Here is a 20,099-nt window from a genome sequence, read left to right as displayed (position 1 = left end):
GCCTTGGAGCTAGTCCAAGAGGCAGCAAAGCATTTTAAAAGGATGTCTATTGCATTCAAACAGGCAAATAACCCTGTCCTCTATCTAGAGAGTCTAAAAGAAGAAATTTTTAATGATTTTAGGTCATCCCACAAAAACTACTCAAATGTTGATTGATTTCCTCTGATGTAGAGTTTCTCCTGTCCTACAAATTAGTATACATCTTAAAATCTTTGACAGTTCCTTGTCAATTTTCTTGTCATCTGTTGCATTCTCTTCTGTGATGAGCATTTTTGTAACACAGACAATTAAGTCCAACCAACTAAACACACACCTTGGGTCTATAGTTTAGAATTAGTTAATCTTCCTGTAGGCAATCTCCAAACTACTATTTTACCAAAAGTTCAAGTTAATTGTTCATTAAATACATAAAATAAGCTATTCACTATTATATCAGACAATGAAAAAGTATAGGGCAACTATAAATAATAATAAAGGGGCTGGAGAGATGACTCAGAGGTTAAGAAGACCCATCCCTACCACTCATATCAAATAGCATAAAACAACCTGTAACCTCAGTTCCAAGGAATCCATTGCCTTCTTCTGGCCTCCACAGGGACATGCCACACATTCACACACACACACACACAGAGAGAGAGAGAGAGAGAGAGAGAGAGAGAGAGAGAGAGAGAGAGAGAGAGAGAAGAGAGAAGAGAGAGAATAAATAAATAATAAACCTAAAAACATAAAATGTTAAGCCTGGTGGGTAGTGTACCCTTTCAATACCAGCACTTTAAGAAGCAGGGGCAGGCAGATCTCTGTAAGTCAGCCTATTCTACAGAGCAAGTTCCAGGACAGCCAGAGCAACATACAGAGACTCTGCCTCAAATACATAGATAGATAGATAGATAGATAGATAGATAGATAGATAGATAGATAGATAGACAGACAGACAGACAGATAGATAAATCTAGTTTAATTTAAAAAATAAAAGTTTTCACACTTCCTGCAGCTACCAGTGTGGACTGTGGATGGAGGCAGGCAGGCGCTCCCCTCCTCTCTTCCCTCCCTCCCTATTCCTTCCTACCAGGCCTGGTGTGTGAGTGCGGGGGGGGGGGGGGGGGGGGGGGGGGGGGGGGGGGGGGGGGCAGGGCTGGCTGCTGGCCGCTGAGAAGGACACCCGCGGTTCGCCCTTCCTGTCACCCTGCTCCTTGCTACCTTGGTCTCCTGACGAGGCAGGTGCCGCTCACCTGCTCTGCCCACAGGTCGCCCCGTGGTGGATTTGGCCTTCAGCCGCATCACCCCTGATGGCTACTTTCTGATCAGCGCTTGCAAAGACGGCAAACCAATGCTCCACCAGGGAGATACAGGAGACTGGATTGGAGCATTTTGGGGTCATAAAGGTGCTGTTTGAGGTACAACATTGAATAAAGCTGCCACAACAGCTGCAGATTTCAGGGCCAAAGTGTGGGATGCTGTCACAGGAGGTGAATTGATGACCCTGGCTCATAAGCACATTGTCAAGACTGTGGATTTCACACCGGATAGCAACTACCTGTTAACTGGGGGACAGGATACACTGCTGCGCATATATGACTTGAACAAACCTGAGGCAGAACCTAAGGAAATTAGTGGTCACACTTCCGGTATTAAAAAGGCTCTGTGGTGCAGTGAGGATAAACAGATTCTTTCAGCTGATAATAAGACTATGAGTCTTTGGGATCATGCTACAATGACCGAAGTGAAATCTGTGAATTTTAACATGTCTGTTAGCAGCATGGACTATATCCCTGAGGGAGAGAGAGGTCCTAGTTCTCACTTACGGGTGGACTATTGCTTTTCATAGTGCAGTAAGTCTGGAGCCAATTAAATCTTTTGAAGCTCTTGCAACCATCAACTCTTTATCCTGAGAAGGAATTTCTTGTAGCAGGTGGAGAAGACATTAAACTGTATGACTATAATAGTGGAGAAGCATTAGAATCCTACAAAGGTCACTTTGGTCCCATTCACTGTGTGAGGTTTAGTCCTGGTGGTGAACTCTGTGCCAGTGGTTCTGAAGATGGGACATTGAGATTGTGGCAAACTATAATAGGAAAAACCTATGGCCTTTGGAAATGCTTCCTGAAGAGGACAGTGGGAAACTGGCAAGGTCAAAGGTCAGTTTTCAAGAAACAGCCGAAGAGGAACTGAAAGAAATTGCTTCAAAGAATTCAGATTCCATGTGTTCTTCAACTCCTGAAGTTAAGGCCTGAGCACCAGCTGTATGCCATAGGTGCCGTATAGTTTATGGACTAAACAAGCAGAGAAAGGCATCAGCCTTCAGAGTGACTCTCTGCCTGTGGCAAGGAAGGCAGAAAATATTGGGGAACATGAATTAGCTCCAGTGTATGAACAACTACTGGGTGTTCCTGTGAGTGAAAGTAGCTGCGTGTTTGAGGTGCAGGCAGGAGGGTGATGCTCATGTAGTGCCACAGCCTGCTGTCTCGAATGAGCAAGCCAACGTACACTTTACATTTTACACTTACATTTCTTGTAGCTGTCTATGTTATGGAGAAGAAAAATATACTGCCTATTTTCCTGACTTCTCCCTTAAAGCAGAACGTCTTCTCTTAGTTGGGAAGAAGAGGAATTACACGATAAAGAACTGGTTTAGTCTCTTTCATTGTACACTGACTGCTTCTGAACATCTAATGTTTTTTAGTTATCTAAATAAAATGCCTCTAAAACAAAAAAAAAAGTTTTCATAGGCCCTCTGCATATTTGCTACAGTTGTGTAACTTGGTCTTTGTGTGAGATTTCTAACAGTGAGAGCAGGGACTGTCTCTGACTCTATTAACCTATGTTGGGGAACCGTTCTTCCTATTGGATTGCCTTATTCAGACTTAATAGAAAAGGAGATGCCTAGTCTCACTGCAGCTTTATATAACATATATAACATGGCTGATATAAATGGGAGGTCTGCCTATATTTGAAGAGCAATAGTGAAGGAGGAGTGGATGGAGGAAAAAAGGAACTAGGAAGAGGAGAGGGAAAGTAAACTTTGGTTTGAATGTAAAAACAGAAAATAAATTTAAATTTTAAAAATAAAATTCATAACTGTGCATGGATAGAACAAATACCTAACTTACTTCTTTTTTTTTCTTAATCCTCAGTTAAGTCCCTACTATGGGGCAGGGATTTGGGTAGGGCTTGAGTTAAAGAGTAATAAAGGACACAGCTTCTGGGTGTTACTGTGAGCAAAGGACAGCTTCAGTAATAAAACTGACATGTGTTGCTCTACTGCCATCTTGTGATCATTTTTTCCTGATTAGCCTCAAGTACCTCTATCCTAATATTCACATGTTTTGTTTAAGCACTGCTGGAAAGAAAGAAATAAAAATTGTTTTTGCTCTGGTGACTAATAATGACGTATAAGAGCTGCTATTGAGATAGTTAACAGAGTTGGGTGACCAAAGTAGGGCTTAGCTTGGTCTTGGCTGGGAGAACCAGCAGAGAATACCTTTCAGTGCAGGAAGGGGAGGGCTGTATCAAAACTAGGAGAATGAGAATTTTTAAGTGGAAGAAAATTTACAGCACATATGTTGCAATATGAGGTGAAACAGAATGATTGGACATGGGAGACTCTTGATATAGAAAACAACAACAACGAAGAGAACTTGAGTGTCTTAATAACTTATTTAATTGAAAGGTGATAACAGTGTTGAGAAAATGCTGATGAGGACTAAAGACATGTTACTATAAGGGCTTGACTAGGAAAACTAGAGAGTAGGAGTTTCTAAATGATATTAGCACATGCTGGGGAGAAGTGTAAGCTTGAGTGGCATAACTTACTTCTGGAGACTGAGAAAAGCAATGGGGAGAGGAGGAGAAGGGAAGGAGGGAGAAAGAGGAGAAAAGTGGAGTGGAGGGAGAAGAAGAGGGAGGAAAGGGAAGGGTAAGGAACAGAAGAAGGGGAAGGTAAAAAGGAAGGAGCAAAGGGGAGGGAGCAGGGGGATAAACATCAGTGTTTAAGAAGATGACATTATTATTAATAATAATAAGTCAGATATAGTAGCACACACCTTTAATTCCAACACTCAAGAGGCAGAGGCAGGTGGATCTCTGTAAGTTCGAAACCAGTATGGTCTACATAGTGAGTTCTCAATACTCAATTTTTTAAACGGGGCAGGGGTGCTGGAGAGAAGAAATAATAATAACAATAAGCAAATCTTTAAATTTAACCTGGTCTTCAGGCAGTGGTGGTGCATGCCTTTATTCCCAGCACTGTGAGGTAGAAGCAGGCAGATCTCTGTGAGTTCGAGGCCAGCCTGGTCTGTAAGAGCTGGTTTCAGGACAGGCTCTAAAGCTACAGAGAAACCCTGTCTTGAAAAACAAAACAAAAAAAGAAAGAAAGAAAGAAAGAAAGAAAGAAAGAAAGAAAGAAAGAAAGAAAGAAAGAGAAAGAAAAGAAAACCTGGTCAAAACGCAAAATAAACTTCATTTCTGTCTCATAGGATTTAGCATTTAAAAGTTTATTTACTTAGAGGAAAATTCACAATGAAATCTAGATATATAATTTCCCTGTCTTTGATGTGATTAGTTAACAATGTGTCTTAGGCTTTTTTATTGCTATGAAGAGATACCATGATCATGGCAACTTACAAAGAAAACAATTAATTGAGGTGGTAGTTTACAGTTTCAGAAGTTCAATCCATTATCACCATGACAGGGACCATGGCAGTACCCAGGCAGATGTGCTGCCTACATCTTGACCAGAAGCAGCAGGAAGTCAACTGACTGTCACACTGAGTAAGGCTTGAGAAAAACACCATGCCCACCTCCCAGTGACACACTTCCTCCAAGAAGACCACGCCTACTCAAACAAGGCCATATCTCCTCATAGTGTCACTTGCTTTGGAGGCCATTTTCTTTCAAACTACTACATTCCACTCCCTGACCCCCAAAGGTTTGTAGCTGTATCATAATGCAAAAATGCATTCAGTCCAAATTAATAGTCTCATCTTGTTTCAAAGTCTATAATCTCTTCTGAAATGCATGATAATCATTTAATCCCCCTGTAAAAAAACAAAATTAAAAAAATAGATCTCATAATTCCAAAATATCATGACACAGGATATACACTGTCCTTCGAAAATGTAGGGAAGAAGCATAGTGAGGAAATACCGGACAAAAGCAAAACCAAATCCCAGCTGGGCACACTCCAATCTTTGCATCTCCATGACTAATGTCAAAATGTTCTTTAGATCTCCAACTCCAATGAGGTTTGCTGCAGAATACTTCTTTCTCTTGGGCTGGTTCCACTCCCTGTTAGCAGCTCTCCTCAGCAGGTATCCCACAACTCTGGCATCTCTAACATCTTGGATTCTTCAAGGCAGTTAAGACTTCAACTTCACAGCTTCATGCAATGGCCTCTCTATGAGGCCTCCATTCAGGGACACCCCTGACACATGCCTGGCCTCAGCAGCTTTCTTTAAGTGTGGAGAAAAATTCAACAACGCATTTCTTCTTTCTTTAACTCCAAACCCATGTTGTTGACTGTAGGCCAATTTGTAGGCAGAGGCTGTTCCTTGGTAATCAGCTACCCATACCCAAAATAATCACACAGAAACTATATTATTTGCAATCTTGTCTGGCCAATAGCTTAAACATATTTCTGGCTCACTCTTATATCTTAAGTTAACTCATTTCCATTATTTGATATTTTACCACGAGACTCGTGGTTTACCAGCAAAGTTAAGGGCATGTCTGGTGTCTGTCTCCTGTGGTGGCTACATGGTGTCTCATTGACTCTGCCCCCCCTCTCCATTTGTTTGCTTGGAATTCCCCCCTTGCCCTATTCTGCACTGCAATAGGCCCAAAGCAGATTCTCTTTATTAATCAATGGTATTCACAGCATACAGAGGGGAATCCCACATCACCACGTGACCAAAGCTGACATGTTCTGCTTACTGGGGCTGGAACACGGCTCTCTTGTTCAGTTAAATCTTCACCAGCTTTCTTTAACTGCCTAAGCTTAGCTGTCCTGAAGTCTAGTTCTGAGATTAAAGGCATACACCACCACACCCGACAATAAGCTTTTCTTCCTTGTTTTTTTTTTCCACAAGTTAGAAATTTAACTGGGTGGGATCTTGCCCTGAGGTAACCACTCCATTTATTCCATTTCTTAATCTGTTTATCTCCCTGAACATAGAATTTAGCTCCATTCCACTTTCTTGTGCTTTTTTTTCTCCTCAAAGTATACTTTTTGTAATTTACCATGCTCAGCTTGCTACTTTTCATTATAAATCTTCATTAGAGTTACCACTAATATCCACACAACAGAGTCTATACTAGGCTGTTTTGAGATTTCTTCTGCCAATGAAATTAATCCAAAATTCTTCACATTAACCTCAGGCAGACTCTTTGGATAAGGGCAAAAGGAAGCCACTTTCTTTACCAAAATATCACAAGAACTATTTCTAGGTAACATAATAAAAATCTTCTCTGAAACCTCTTGAGTCCCTAACAGTTCATTAAGCAGTGTTTAAAGCATTCCACTGCTTTCATAACCCAATCTAGTAAAGTCCAAGTTCCTCCAAACAAACACATGCTCTGGCCTATCACTGCAATATCCTACTTCTGGTACCAACTTCTGTCTTAGTTAAGCTTCTTTTATTGCTATAAAAAGACATCATGACCATGGCAACGCTTACCAAAAAAAATTAATTGAGATGGCAGCTTACAGTTTCAGAGGTTCAGTCCATTATCATCAGGACAGGGACCACAGCAGCACCCAGGCAGATGTGGTGCTGCCTACATCTTGACCAGAAAGCAGCAGCAAGTCAACTGACTGTCACACTGAGTGAAGCTTAAGAAAAGAGACCTCAAAGTCTGCCCTCACAGTGACACACTTCCTCCAACAAGATCGTACTTCTTGATAGTATCACTCCCTCTGGGGGCCATGTTCTTTCAAATCACCACACAATTGTCAGGGTTTTTTTTCCAGTAAAATGCAATTTTGTGTTTTGAAAATGTTAACAAAAGTATTGAGCCTTGTATGCCTTATGGGAATAGAATACAATTGAAGAAGACATCCACAGTCTACCTGATGTCATTCCTCTCTGGTGGATGGAAACCACCCACAGGCCAACCTGGGTCCTCAAGATTTAGACTGGTGGAAAGATGCCATTATAATGTGTGGTGGAGAAATGGGAGAAAAAGAGAAGCAGAATGGTTCACATACTGTGGAAAGATGAGCCAAGAAAGAAGTGAAGGTGGTAAGGATATAAAATATATAAAATCCTTTGGGAAGCCTGGATATAAACCTTAATTTGCATTAAGTGACATGCTCCTATCTGTTGAGAGGAGCAGAGCAGTGGTCTGCGTTCCTGCCGCCCCGGCTCATGGCCGCCTGGCTAGCTTATGCCCCGAAATAACAACACAAATTGTATTCTTTTAAACACTGCCTGGCTCATTAGTTATAACCTCTTATTAACTAGCTCTTACATATTGATCTAACCCATTTCTAATATCCCTGTAACACCACGAGGTATCTTACCAGGGAAGATCTTAACCTGCGTCTGTGTCCGGTGGGAGAATCATGGCGACTGACTTCTTTCTCCCAGCATTCTGCTCTGTCTACTCCCACCCACCTAAGGGCTGGCCTATCAAATGGGCCAAGGCAGTTTCTTTATTAACCAATGAAATTAACTCCTCCATCACCTATCACAAGGCTTCATATGTGGTAGTAGAATCTTATAGAAGAGCTCCTATCCCAAGACTTCTAGCAGGAATCTGTGCCAATGGTCAAGCTAAAAATAAATCAGGCATCTAAGCTAGAGACAGCTTTCAAAAAAGGTCAGTCCTCCCAGTTCAGGGACATTCTCCAGATAAGGGCAGGTAGAGAGCAGTAAATTTCACTGGGGAGGGAGGAATCTCTATGTCACCAAGCTTTTGGAAAAAGCTCCCAGGCTATGATAGAGTACAACCTCTGACCAATGAGCAAGGCCTTCCAGCATCCAAGAACCAAGCTGCATCTGAGTGGCCTGTGCTGCCACCTGGGGCCATGGTGATATCCAGGCATGTGATTCTGAACCATGTCTGGGTACACAGTCCTACCACCGCCAGAGTCTGTGATGCAGTATGTAGCCTGTGTTGCCACCAAAGGCTACATGGAAGCCTGAGATCTGGGCTGCAGCCTGTGGCCTTGTTGAAGTCTAAGGGCCATGCTGCAGCCAGTGCCATACTGATCTGAGTGACCTGTGCTGCCACCCAGGCCATGGTATCATCCAGGCCCAAGCTGCTGATAAAGGGCTATATCTGGATCCACAGTCCTGCTGCAGTTGGGGGTCTGTGTTGATGTCTATGGCCCATGTTCCCACAGGGAACAATAGGAACCATGTGTGATGAAATCCAAGGACCAGGTTGAGCCTGCCTAGCCCTTTGAAGGCCCTAGGAAAGCCTTGTGCTATAGTAGACACTACAGCAAGAGATCTGGGCCTGACCCTCATGGGAGAGCTGGCCCCTACACTCAGGAGAGATGGCCTAACCCCTTACCACAGCCATAAGAAAACTGGCACCGATGGCATACACATAGCTAGCTGGCTCCACCACTCACCTGAGGAAGGTAGCCCCATGGCCCAGACTGACCAGCTCAGTTACCCAGACACACATCCAGTGCTTTGTATTGATCCATCCTAACACTTACCCTATCTCTGTCATGCTGGAGTATAGAAAGGGACTAGTCTAGTGGAGCAACAGCTGCAGGATCTCCATGACTTGGGGAAGCCTCTAGATATCTGAGAGGAGTTTTGGTGAGGATCCATTGATGATGGTGTACCAGAAACCAGAGGCCTTGAACCAAACCAATGACTCATTACAACAAACATTTACAAGGAAGACTGATCATACAAAATGGTTCACAGTGTGTAGTAGTTTGAATGTAATTGGCCCCCATAATCTCATAGGGGGTGGAACTTTTAGGAAGAGTGAACTTGTTGGAGTTGGTGTGGTCTTGTTGAAGGAAGTGTGTCACTGTGGTGGAGGGCTTTGAGGCCTCTTATATGCTCAAGACACTGTCCAGTGTCTCAGTCCCCTTCCTGTTGCTTTCTGTTCAGGATGTAGCAAGCACCATGTCTGCCTGCATTCTGCCATGTCCCACCATAATGATAATGAACTAAACCTCTGAAACTGTAAGCCAGCACCTCATTTAAATGTTTTCATTTATAAAAGTTGCTGTGGTCATGATGTCTCTTCATAGCAATAGAAACCCTAACTAAGACACTGTGCAACACACTGTGGATCCCAATGTCACTAAGATAAATGAAGAGGTGTTGGAGAGGCAAGAAAGACAGAAGAGGGAAGAGGGAAGAGGTTTTTTATTTGGTTGGTTGATTTGGTTTGGTTTGGTTTTAATTCTTTTTAATTTTCTTTTGCAGGGGATGCTGCAAGAATAAGAGGCAGATATGGGGAGACTAGGAGATGAGCAGAATTGGGGTGTATGATGTGACATTCCCAGAGAATCAATAAAACAATTATGTTAAAAATTTTTAAAGTACAACTGAAGATACTAGGAAAGAGAGAAAGACATATGGGCAAATATCTAGGAAGGTGAAAATGTTGTCGATACTGTTAGCCATGGCATACCATCTTGTAAAGCACCTCCATTTTAGTTAAACAACTTTTCCCCAAGATAACACACTGCTTCACACAGCTTTCCTTCCTAGATGAGCTCCCTGCTCTGATCAAGTCTAACTTCTCTAGGTGACACCCAGTTCCTTTTTCTTTGGTGGAACCCTGATTTCCCACTCCTATACCCCTGGTCCAGGGACACTAACACTCATTTGGCCATTCTTCACTTCCACATGGCCAGGAACCTACAAAGCTGAAAGCCTAGGAACCAGCCAATGCTTCTCCCATGGAAAAAGCCACAGTGCCGCCATGTATATTGCCTCCAGGCCAAACTTCCAGATCAGAACAAACACTACATCCTCAGTCTACCCAAAATGGTTAAGTCTATATTTAGTCAACCCACTTTATTACTGACTTGTAACTGTTCCTTAGAACCCAACCTACCTGATTAATTCCTTGGGTTATTATTTTTTCAAAGCTAAATTATGTTCAATACTCGGACTTCAACACAACTTAAACAGTCAGCAAGAATTCCTTCAGCTACACTTCTTTCCATTCTCCTCCCCACCACCAAAAGAGAAAAACCCCACCCTGCCCACATTCCTCCCTTGCTCTTCCGCTTTCAGTCACAAGTGAAGAACAATATTAGTGTGCCATGAGTAGCAAGTCAGTACCACTCCTCCATGGCCTCTGCATCAGCTCCTGTCTCCAAGTTCGTGTCTTGTTTTGAGTTCCAGCCTTAATGATGAATACTGATGTGGAAGTAAAATAAGCAAAATAAACCCTTTCCAACCCAAGCTGCTTTTGGTCATAGTGCTAAATCTCAACAATAAAAAACCCTAACTAAGACAACCTATAAGAGGAATATGCATTCTCCCACAGGGCCCTGGTCTCTCCTCAGAGCCCTTCCCCATGCTACTGTCTTCCTATGGCATTAATGTCTCTTCTAACAAATCTCTTTAAAAAAAAAAAAACAACAAGGAAAAAAAACAATTCATGAGCTGGGCACAATGGCACATGTATTTAACCCCAGTCCTCAGAAAGCATAGGCAGGCAGATATTTTTGAGTTCAAAGCCAGTCAGGCTTATATAGAGAAATACTGTCTCAAATATTAAAAAAATAATAATAAAAGGCAGTCCATTTTAGTATTCTCCTTGAAATCTAAACCTGAAATATTTCAGATATAAGTTGACATCTTTCAAGGCTAATTTTAAAAACTTAAAGAAAAATTTTAACACAAAGCTTTCATTTAGATATTAGGTTAATGTCCACTTTCTGAATTGAAGTTGTTTCTCAACTCAGCTATTTAGCAATTTGTCTAAACTAATATTTGTCTATGAAAATATATAATGTCTATATTCTGCTCATCTTTTAGCAAATATCTCTCTCTCTCTCTCTCTCTCTCTCTCTCTCTCTCTCTCTCTCTCTCTCTCTCTCGACAGGGTTTCTCTGTAGCTTTGGAACCTGTTCTGGAACTCACTCTGTAGACCAGGCTTCCCTCAAACTCGCAGAAATCTGCTTGTCTCTGCCTCCCCAGTACTGGGATTAAAGGCATGCGCCACCACTGCCCAATTCAGCAAAATTCTCTTAAAGCACTGCAAATGGTCAGCGATGGTGAGTTATTAATAAACAAAGTGTTAAAACACTAAATTTAGGATCATTCACATAAACACCAAAGGTGGAAGTGGGAAGCTCATACTTGTAAGGACGATTTATACTCTGACCTTTGAGCACAGCACATAAAGCACTTAACTGCTAATAATTAATGTAGAGATAAGCACATTTTCTTCTCTGATGAAAATAACTGCCTTTTAGAGTTCTTATCTAATTCAAATTTCAAACCGTTAAAGCCAATTAAACTGTTCCATATGCCTTCTGGTAGATAATTTTTAGCCTAGAGATCTATAATCACATCTTTCTCTCATACCATGCACAACAACATTCAGAAAATGTCTGATGTATTTTAGATACTCAGAAAAACTCTATGTCTAATTTAAAATTTTCTCACTAATTTTTTAAATATTTTCAAATCCTTCCCTTATCAAAGCACTAGTCTTCTGTTACTTAAGAAGGTCAAAGAATACTACAATAAAAAGCTTTAATGCTGGCATGGTATTTGTATATAATCAAAGCTGCACCACCCTTTTAGAGTAATTTTATGTTTTGTTTGTTTTACTGTTAAATTTTAATGATCTTTGGTCCACCATAATTATTGTATAACAATACAGTTTTTTTTTTAAGGATCTAAATTGCTACCAGAGCAATGAGGCACATTTTTTAGTTGATTCACAAAGGCATCAAGAAACTAAAAGGTACGAAGATTGCTCTTTCAAAAGTTTCTTGGTAAAGGAAAATGGGGAGACATTTTTTAAACAAATATGTAAAAGGTTTAGTAATCTAGGAAGGCAGCCATGTTCTCTTTATCCGAAAAGGTAATTTGGATCTAAGTACCCTTGGGTCAATGAATTTTGTGTCACTGTACTCAGCACATGTCTAAAAACATTTACGTGGAAACTCTAAGGTCTGGGAATGTCTCTACACGAGATAAAGTGGTATTTCTTTACCCCTTACGAAGTTGTCAAAATCAAATTGTAAAAACTATATTTATATTGATCTAAATGAAAACAAGTTCACATATGAATGAAATGTTGCCTCAGAAAATTAAGAACTATGGATCTAATATGACTTGTGTCCTCAAATATTCATGTGTTTAGACATGATATGTGTCTAAATATTAGAGTGACAATATCATGAGGCAGTGAAACTTTAAGGGTAGAGCCTAAAGTCTTTAGAATTAAGAGCTGTTTTTTCTTGTAACTCTTGCCAACTCTGGTAAGAGGATTGCTGTAAAAGGAGTAAGCTTGGTCGCCTTAGATCAGGATGTGACCAGCACCGCTGACATGGTGGGATACAGCCCTCACCAGAACTAAGCTGAAACAGACACAAAACCATGGGGATAAACCTCTTCCCTCTATAAAGTTATCTGTGACCGATACAGGAAATACTGGAAAAGAGTAGGCTAGAGAGTTGACTCAGCAGTTAAGAACATGTGTTGTTCTTTTAGAGGACCTGGGTTCAATTTCTAGCACCGACATGGTGGCTCAAAATCATCTGTAATGCCAGTCAGAGGAGAAGCAATACTCTCTTCTGACCTCCGCAGGTTCAAGGTATACATGTGGTACACACACATACATGCAGACAAAACACTTCACATGTAAAATAATAAAATGGGTAAATCTTTTCAAACTTAAATTATTAAGGGTTAATGATCTAATTATTACAAATAGCTGTAATTATTTAAGATAAGAGAAGTATATAAGCAAACTTCCAAGAAATTATGATTTTTGTAAGAAGAAACTATAAGATATAAGGATATATTGTTTTGCTAAAACGTAAGAAAGGCAATTTTTGTAAAGTAAATAATTGTCTCAAATGAATAAGAGAAAAAGTAAAAGACAAAAGCTGGGTGATAGAAAATCTGAAGTAAGTTTGAAGAAGACAGATCCTATCAGAAGAATTTTATACATGATGACCAAATTTTTTAATACATTTTTTATTGATATTTATTGAGCTCTATATTTTTCTCTGCTCCCCTCCCTGCCTCTCTTCTCCCCCCTTTAATCTTCTCCCGAGGACTACCAAGTTTTATGTGTTGTGTTAAAAAAAATTTTTGAGTAAGTTTTCAGAATATTAAATCAATAATAAAGATCTATATCATTTCTGTATTTTAACAGTGATTAATCTGGGGAGGGGAGCAAGGCAATAATACTATTTATAGTAGCCTCCACAAAATTAAATACCTACAAATATAGTTATGTACATAGATAAGAATCTTCACAATAAAAAACTACAAAACACCAAATAATGACATTGAAGAGAGTATAGATAGATGAAAACGTATCCTGTGTTCATTGATTGAAAGAAACTATGTTTTTAAGATGTCTACTTTATATTGAAGGAGAAGGTGTGCAACTGGTCTCCCACCAGGAAAGCCCTGGTTTCTAGGCCTTAGACCCTGGGGCACATCCCACGCCCCTCCCCAACCCTTTACAGCCTCAGTCACCAGTCAGCAGGTAGGACTCCTGTGGACAGATCACTTTACCACCCCCATCACCCATTCTTCCAGCCAACCATCCCCCGTGGCATCAGAGACCCATGGAGGCACTGGCTCCACCTGCACCAATTGGATGAAGAATCAACACCTGTACCTATAATGACCCCAAATCTAAATGCCTAGATGGCAGTATAAGAATACATTCAACAACATAAAGAACAATATGGCACCAACAAAACCTAGTTGTTCTACAACAGCAAGACATGAACATCCCAACACAGAAGAAGAAAGAAGAAAAGAAGCAAAAGAAAATGACCTTAAAATAATTTCATGAAAGTGATAGAGGTCTGTAAAGAGAAAATGAAAAAAAAAATCCCTTAAAGACATAGAGGAAAAGACAAAGAAAAAATTGGAATAAATCAATAAATCCCTTAAAGAGAGCCAAGAAAAAAATCAAATAGGTGAAAGAAACAATTCAAGACTTGAAAATTGAAATAAATGGAATAATAAAAAAAACACACAAACAGAAGGAATTCTGGAAATGGAAAATCTGGGTAAATGAATAGGAACTACAGATGCAAGCATAACCAAAAGAATACAAGAGATAAAAAAAAGAATTTCTCAGACATTGAAGATGCAATAGACGAAAAAGATTCATTGGTCAAAGAAAATGTTAAATCTCACAAAGTCTTGAAACAAAACATCCAGAAGTTTGGAACAATCGTGAAAAGACCAAACCTAAGAATACTGGGGATATAAGAAGAAGAAGAAGTCCAGCTCAATGGCACAGAAAATATACTCAACAAAATCACAGAAGAAAACTTTCCCAACCTGAAGAAGGACAAGCCAGTGAAGATACAAAAAAAAAAAAAACACCAAATAGAGTGAACCTAAATAAATATTATAATCAAATAATAATCAAAACACTAAACATACAGAATAAATAAAGAATATTAAGAACTACAAAGGTAAAAAACCAAGAACATATAAAGGCAGGCCTATCAGAATAACCAGCCGACTTCTCAATGAAGACTCTAAAAGCCAAAGCCAGAAGACAAACATTTTGCAGACACTGAGAGACCACGGATGCCAACCCAGACTACTATACCCAGTAAAACTTTCAGTCACAATAGATGGAGAAAACAACATAATCCATGACAAAACCAGATTTAAACAATACCTATCCACAAATCCATCCCTACAGAAAGTACTAGAAGAAAAACTCCAACCCCAAGAAGTTAGCTACACCCATGAAAATACAGGCAATACAAAACCTTACATCAGCAAAACCAAAGAAGGGAAACACACACTCTACCAACAACAACAACAAAACCAAAAATGACAGGAATTAACAATCACTGATCATTAATATCCTTAATATCAATGAACTCAATTCACAGGCTAACAGAATGGATATGAAAATAGGATCCATCCTTCTGCTACATAAAAGAAACACACTTCAACTTCAACGACAGATATTACCTCAGAGTAAAAGGTTGGGAAAAGATTTTCCTAACAAATGGACCTAAGAAACAAGCTGGGATAGCTATTTTAATATATAACAAAATAGACTTCAAACAAAATTAATCAAAAGAGATATGGAAGAACATTTCATATTCATCACAGGAAAAATTCATCAAGATGAAGTCTCTATTCTGAACATTTACGCCCTAAATAAAAGAGCACACATGTTTGTAAAAAGAAACATTACCAAAGCTTAAATCACACATCAAATCCCACACACTAATAGTAGGAGACTTCAACACTCTACTCTCATTAATGGAAAGGTCTGCCAGACAGAAAATTAACAGAGAAATAAGGGAATTAACAGATGTTCTGACTCAAATAATCTCAACAGACATCTATAGAACATTCCAACCAAACACAAAAGAATATACCTTCTCAGCACCTCATGGAACCTTCTCTAAAATTGACCACATACTCGGTCACAAAGCAAATATCAATAGATACAAAAAAAAAACTTGAAATAACCCCCTGTATCTTATTGGATCAGCATGGCTTAAAGTTAGAATACAACAACACAAATTGCAGAAAAACCTATAAACTTATGGAAAATGAGTAACACTCAACAGAGTCTCCACTGGGTAAAGGAAGAAACAAAGAAAAATTAAAGACTTCCTATAATTCAATGAATGAATGCACAACATACCCAAACTTATGGGACACAATGAAGGCAGTGCTAAGAGGAAAGTTCATAGCACTAAGTGCCACATAGCTGGGCGGTGGTGGCGCACGCCTTTAATCCCAGCACTTGGGAGGCAGAGGCAGGAGGATCTCTGTGAGTTCGAGACCAGCCTGGTCTACAAGAGCTAGTTCCAGGACAGACTCCAAAACCACAGAGAAACCCTGTCTCGAAAAACCAAAAAGTGCCACTAGCGACTTAACAACACACCTGAAAGCTCTAGAACAAAAAGAAGCAAATTCACCCAGGAGGAGTAGACAACAGGAAATAATCAAACTGAGGGCTGAAACCAATAAAATAGAAACAACGAAAACAATACAAAAAAAAAATAGTGAAACCAAGAGTTGGTTCTTAGATAAAATCAACAAGATAGACAAACCCTTATCCAAACTAACCAAAAGGCAGAGAGACAACATCCAAACTAATAAAATCAGAAATGAAAAGGGGGATATAACAACAGACATGGAAGAGTGACTGTACAGGGTGGGGGCAGGTCAAGGTCATGATATGAGAACCCACAGAGACCTAGGTCCTGTGCATGTGTGTGACAGTTATGTAGCTTGGTATGTTTGCCGGATTCCCAGCAGTGGGATCAGGACCTGTCCCTGGTGCTTGAACTGACTTTTTGGGGACATGTTGGGTTGCCTCACCTAGCCTTGATGTAGGGGAGGAGCTTTATCCTGCCTCAACTAGGTGTGCCATGCTTTGTTGACTCCCATAAGAAGCTGCTTTTTTTCTGAATGGAGATGGAGGAGAAGTGGATGCGGGGGAGAAGTAAATGGGAAGCAGGAGGAGAGGAGGAAGGGGAACCTATGGTCAGTATTTAAAATAAATTAAAAATATGTAATTAATAAAAAAAAATCTGTCATGGTTATAGTGTGTCTTCACAGCAATAGAAACAAATCCTAAGACAATGTCATTTTACTATTTTACAACTAAAGTGAGTGCAAAAACAAAAAACAAACGATTTCAAAGTCATAGTATTGATGGCAACTAATTATTTTAAAAACAAAAGATTTAGTATTAATGTCTATTTAATTAGTTTTAAATAAATTGTTTTTATTTTTAACATTTCCTAAGTGAGTCATATTTTCCTTGGTTAATTGCAAGATGTTTGCCTGAATATTACATTAGAATTTAGAGTCAGTTATTTTTACTAAACTAAGTATTCCTTAGAGTACTCATGGTTTCTAACTGGAAAATTATGAAAGATTTCCTTTATCTCTGGGTAGATAGCCAGAGAAATAGAGATTGTGCTTCACCAAGATAATTCCTATGCTCCTTGTTATCTAGTAGATTTTGATTACTTTAAAAACAAAGTCCACTCTATTAAAACAATAACAACTTGTTTTTAAAACTGTGAAACTTTTTATATTTGTGTTTGAATTCTCTAAATAATTATTTCAGTTAAGTAAATGAGTATTATATCACAGAAACATGTAATCTTATTAGGTCGTTATTTCTTTTCTATTATCTTATTTTGTTTATCTAGTTACATAGTTCAGGCTGAAGTCAAATACACGAAGTGTCTCAGGCTGGGCAAGAACTAATCATCTTCCCACCTCAGCTTCATGAGTGCCATATTTACAAATGTGTGTCAACAACTCCTTGTTAGTTTTGGTGTTTTGTTTTGTCTTATTCTATTCTTTTGTGCTAGATTAGTTTGGTCAAGTGGTTTTTGGATTTCTTTTGTGCTTGTTTGTGTATTTGTTTTGGTGTTTTGTTTTTTGAGGCAGGGTCTCTCTAGATAAGCTCAGTTGTCCTGAAATGCACTATGCAGACCAGACTGACCTCAAACTCTGCTTCCCAGGTGCTGAGATTAAAGGCATGTGCTACTATGCCCCACTGGGTCAAATGCTTTTAACCCTTGATATTTTTGCCAAACCTGCTACCTAACATCAAATTCTAGAATTAGCAGCTACCTTTATGTGATATACTGAACAAGAGGAGTTGGGATAACAAAGAAAAGACTCTTTTTTCCAAAAGAGAAGCAATGAACAGTTTTGGAAATAACAAAGGAGTGTGAGAACAGCTGCAAAGGGCAAAGGAACAGAAAGACAACTGTGAAAAGAAGTAAACAGCACGCTGCTCAGCAGGAAGCTCCCAAGTGAAGGGGGAGAAACAGACATCTTGGTCACACAAGAAGCCCAAACCATAACCATCATGGTAAAAGTGAAGGTATCCTAAATAGTGACTGTATTCAAAGCAATCAGACTTCTCAAACAATGGACTCCAGGGAATTGGGAAGTCCCCTCAAATCTAATGCTGAGGCCATCGTGCCAGCCAGAGGAGAAACAACCTACTAGACCACCATTCAGGACAGACTAGAACAGGAGCAGTGATAGGTTAATAATAGGTGGGACAATTCCTTGATCATGACACCTAGTTATTATAGCCCTTGCCTTCTATTTAAACCTAAACTTACTAAAGGTACCCAAAGATGGACTTAAGGCAACCACTGGAGTTCTTTGTCCCTATTCCCGATGTGGTTCATTGAATAAGTCTTCTTTTTCTCATTTTCACTATTAATTTGGCTCTTTCAAGCTACAGGAATAGCCAAGGATATTCTGGAAGGAACTCCAACAGTTCAGGAACTAAGTCTAAGATTATTTCCATGATATTAAAAAGTTTCTGATAGCAAAGGAAACTACAAACAGAGTAGAGAATCTAGTTCTGGAAATGGCTCAGCATGTAAAGCACTTGTTATGCAAGCTTGACAACTTGAATTTGTCTCTTCAAAAGCCATGTAAAGGCAGGACACAGTGGCGTGTGTCTTTATTAGCTTAGCATTCCTATGGCAAGATGGAAAGAGGAGATTACTAGCCAATAGCTCTCTATACATCACAATGTGAGACAGAGAGAGAGAGAGAGAGAGAGAGAGAGAGAGAGAGAGAGAGAGAGAGCAAGACAGAGACAGGGAGACAGAGAGAGAGAGAGAGAGAGAGAGAGAGAGAGAGAGAGAGAGAGAGAGAGAAACCCTATCTCAAACAAGGTTGGAGGTAAGAACTGGCCCTCAAGATTGACCTCTGACTTTCACACATGTATAATGGAAATGTGCATTTTTACACATGAACACATATACATACACATATTATATGCACACATACATAAAAATAAATAAAACATTTAAGAAACAGTCTACATAATAGGAGAAAATTTTCGCCAACTGTACCTTTAACAGAGGATTAATGTCTACAATCTATAAAGAAATCAAAGAATTAAAAACACAGAATGACAAATCATCCAATCAATAAATGGGTAAATAAATTGAACAAATAGGTGTCAGTAGAAACACTAGTGGCCAATAAAGATGAAAATTTGTTCAAAATCTTTAACCATCAAGGAAATGCAAAACCAAACTAAAGTAGGTGGAGATTCCTTTTCACTCCAATCAGAATGGGAATCATTAAAAAATAGTAATGATTAAAAATTACAGTATGCTGGTGAAGATGTGGGGAAAGGAACTTTTCTACACTGCTGACAAGATGTACACCAGTGTAGAAACTATGGAAATTGGTTTAGAGGTTTCTCAACAAACTAAAAACATAAAATAAAATAAAGCCTCCAAATGATCCAGCTATACCACTTCTGAGTACATATGGAAAGGAATCTAAGGGCACCACACATCCATATTTATTGTTGCACTTAGTCACATGACAGGGTACCAAACTAGATGCCCACCAATAGATGAATAAATAAAGAAAATATGGTATACCCAATGGACTTTATATGAGAGCTTTGTTTACATGTATTATGTATACTACATGCATTTCTGGTGGCCACAGAGGTTAAAAAAAAAAGTCAGATTCTTTTGTAACTGGAGTTACGGAGAGTTATGAGCCACCACGTCGGTGCTTGGGATTAAACTGGGGTCTTCTAGAAAACCAGAAAGAGCTCTTAACTACAGAAACATCTCTCCAACTTCAATTTTATTTTTCTTTATGTCTGAAATAAAACTCCATTGGGTAAAGGTTATGAGCACTGACTGCTCTTCTAGAGGACCTGGGTTCAGTTTTCAACACCCATATTAAATGACTCATAATATAACTACAGGGGAGCTCTTCTGACCTCAACGAGCACCTGCACACAAATGGCAAAGACACGCAGACACTCATATAATCACAAAAACACAAATAAAAATAAATAATAAAAGACTTTTTTGTTTGTGTTGGTTTTTTGAGACAGGGTTTCTCTGTAGCCTTGAAGCCTGTCCTGGAACATTCTCTGCAGACCAGGCTAGCCTTGAACTCACA

At 39.4% G+C, this 20,099-nt stretch overlaps 1 pseudogene; it reads left to right on the top strand.

Annotated features, from left to right (window-relative positions):
- The first annotated feature begins 1,140 nt into the window (after positions 1-1,140).
- Positions 1,141-3,340, top strand: LOC126494137 (serine-threonine kinase receptor-associated protein-like; annotated as a pseudogene).
- Positions 3,341-20,099: the final 16,759 nt, after the last annotated feature.

This window comes from Alexandromys fortis, unplaced genomic scaffold (assembly GCF_014885135.2).
Source record: "Alexandromys fortis isolate MF-2015 unplaced genomic scaffold, M_Fortis_MF-2015_v1.1 scaffold_329, whole genome shotgun sequence".
NCBI lineage: Eukaryota > Metazoa > Chordata > Mammalia > Rodentia > Cricetidae > Alexandromys > Alexandromys fortis.
This window is presented reverse-complemented; position numbering and strand designations above follow the sequence as displayed.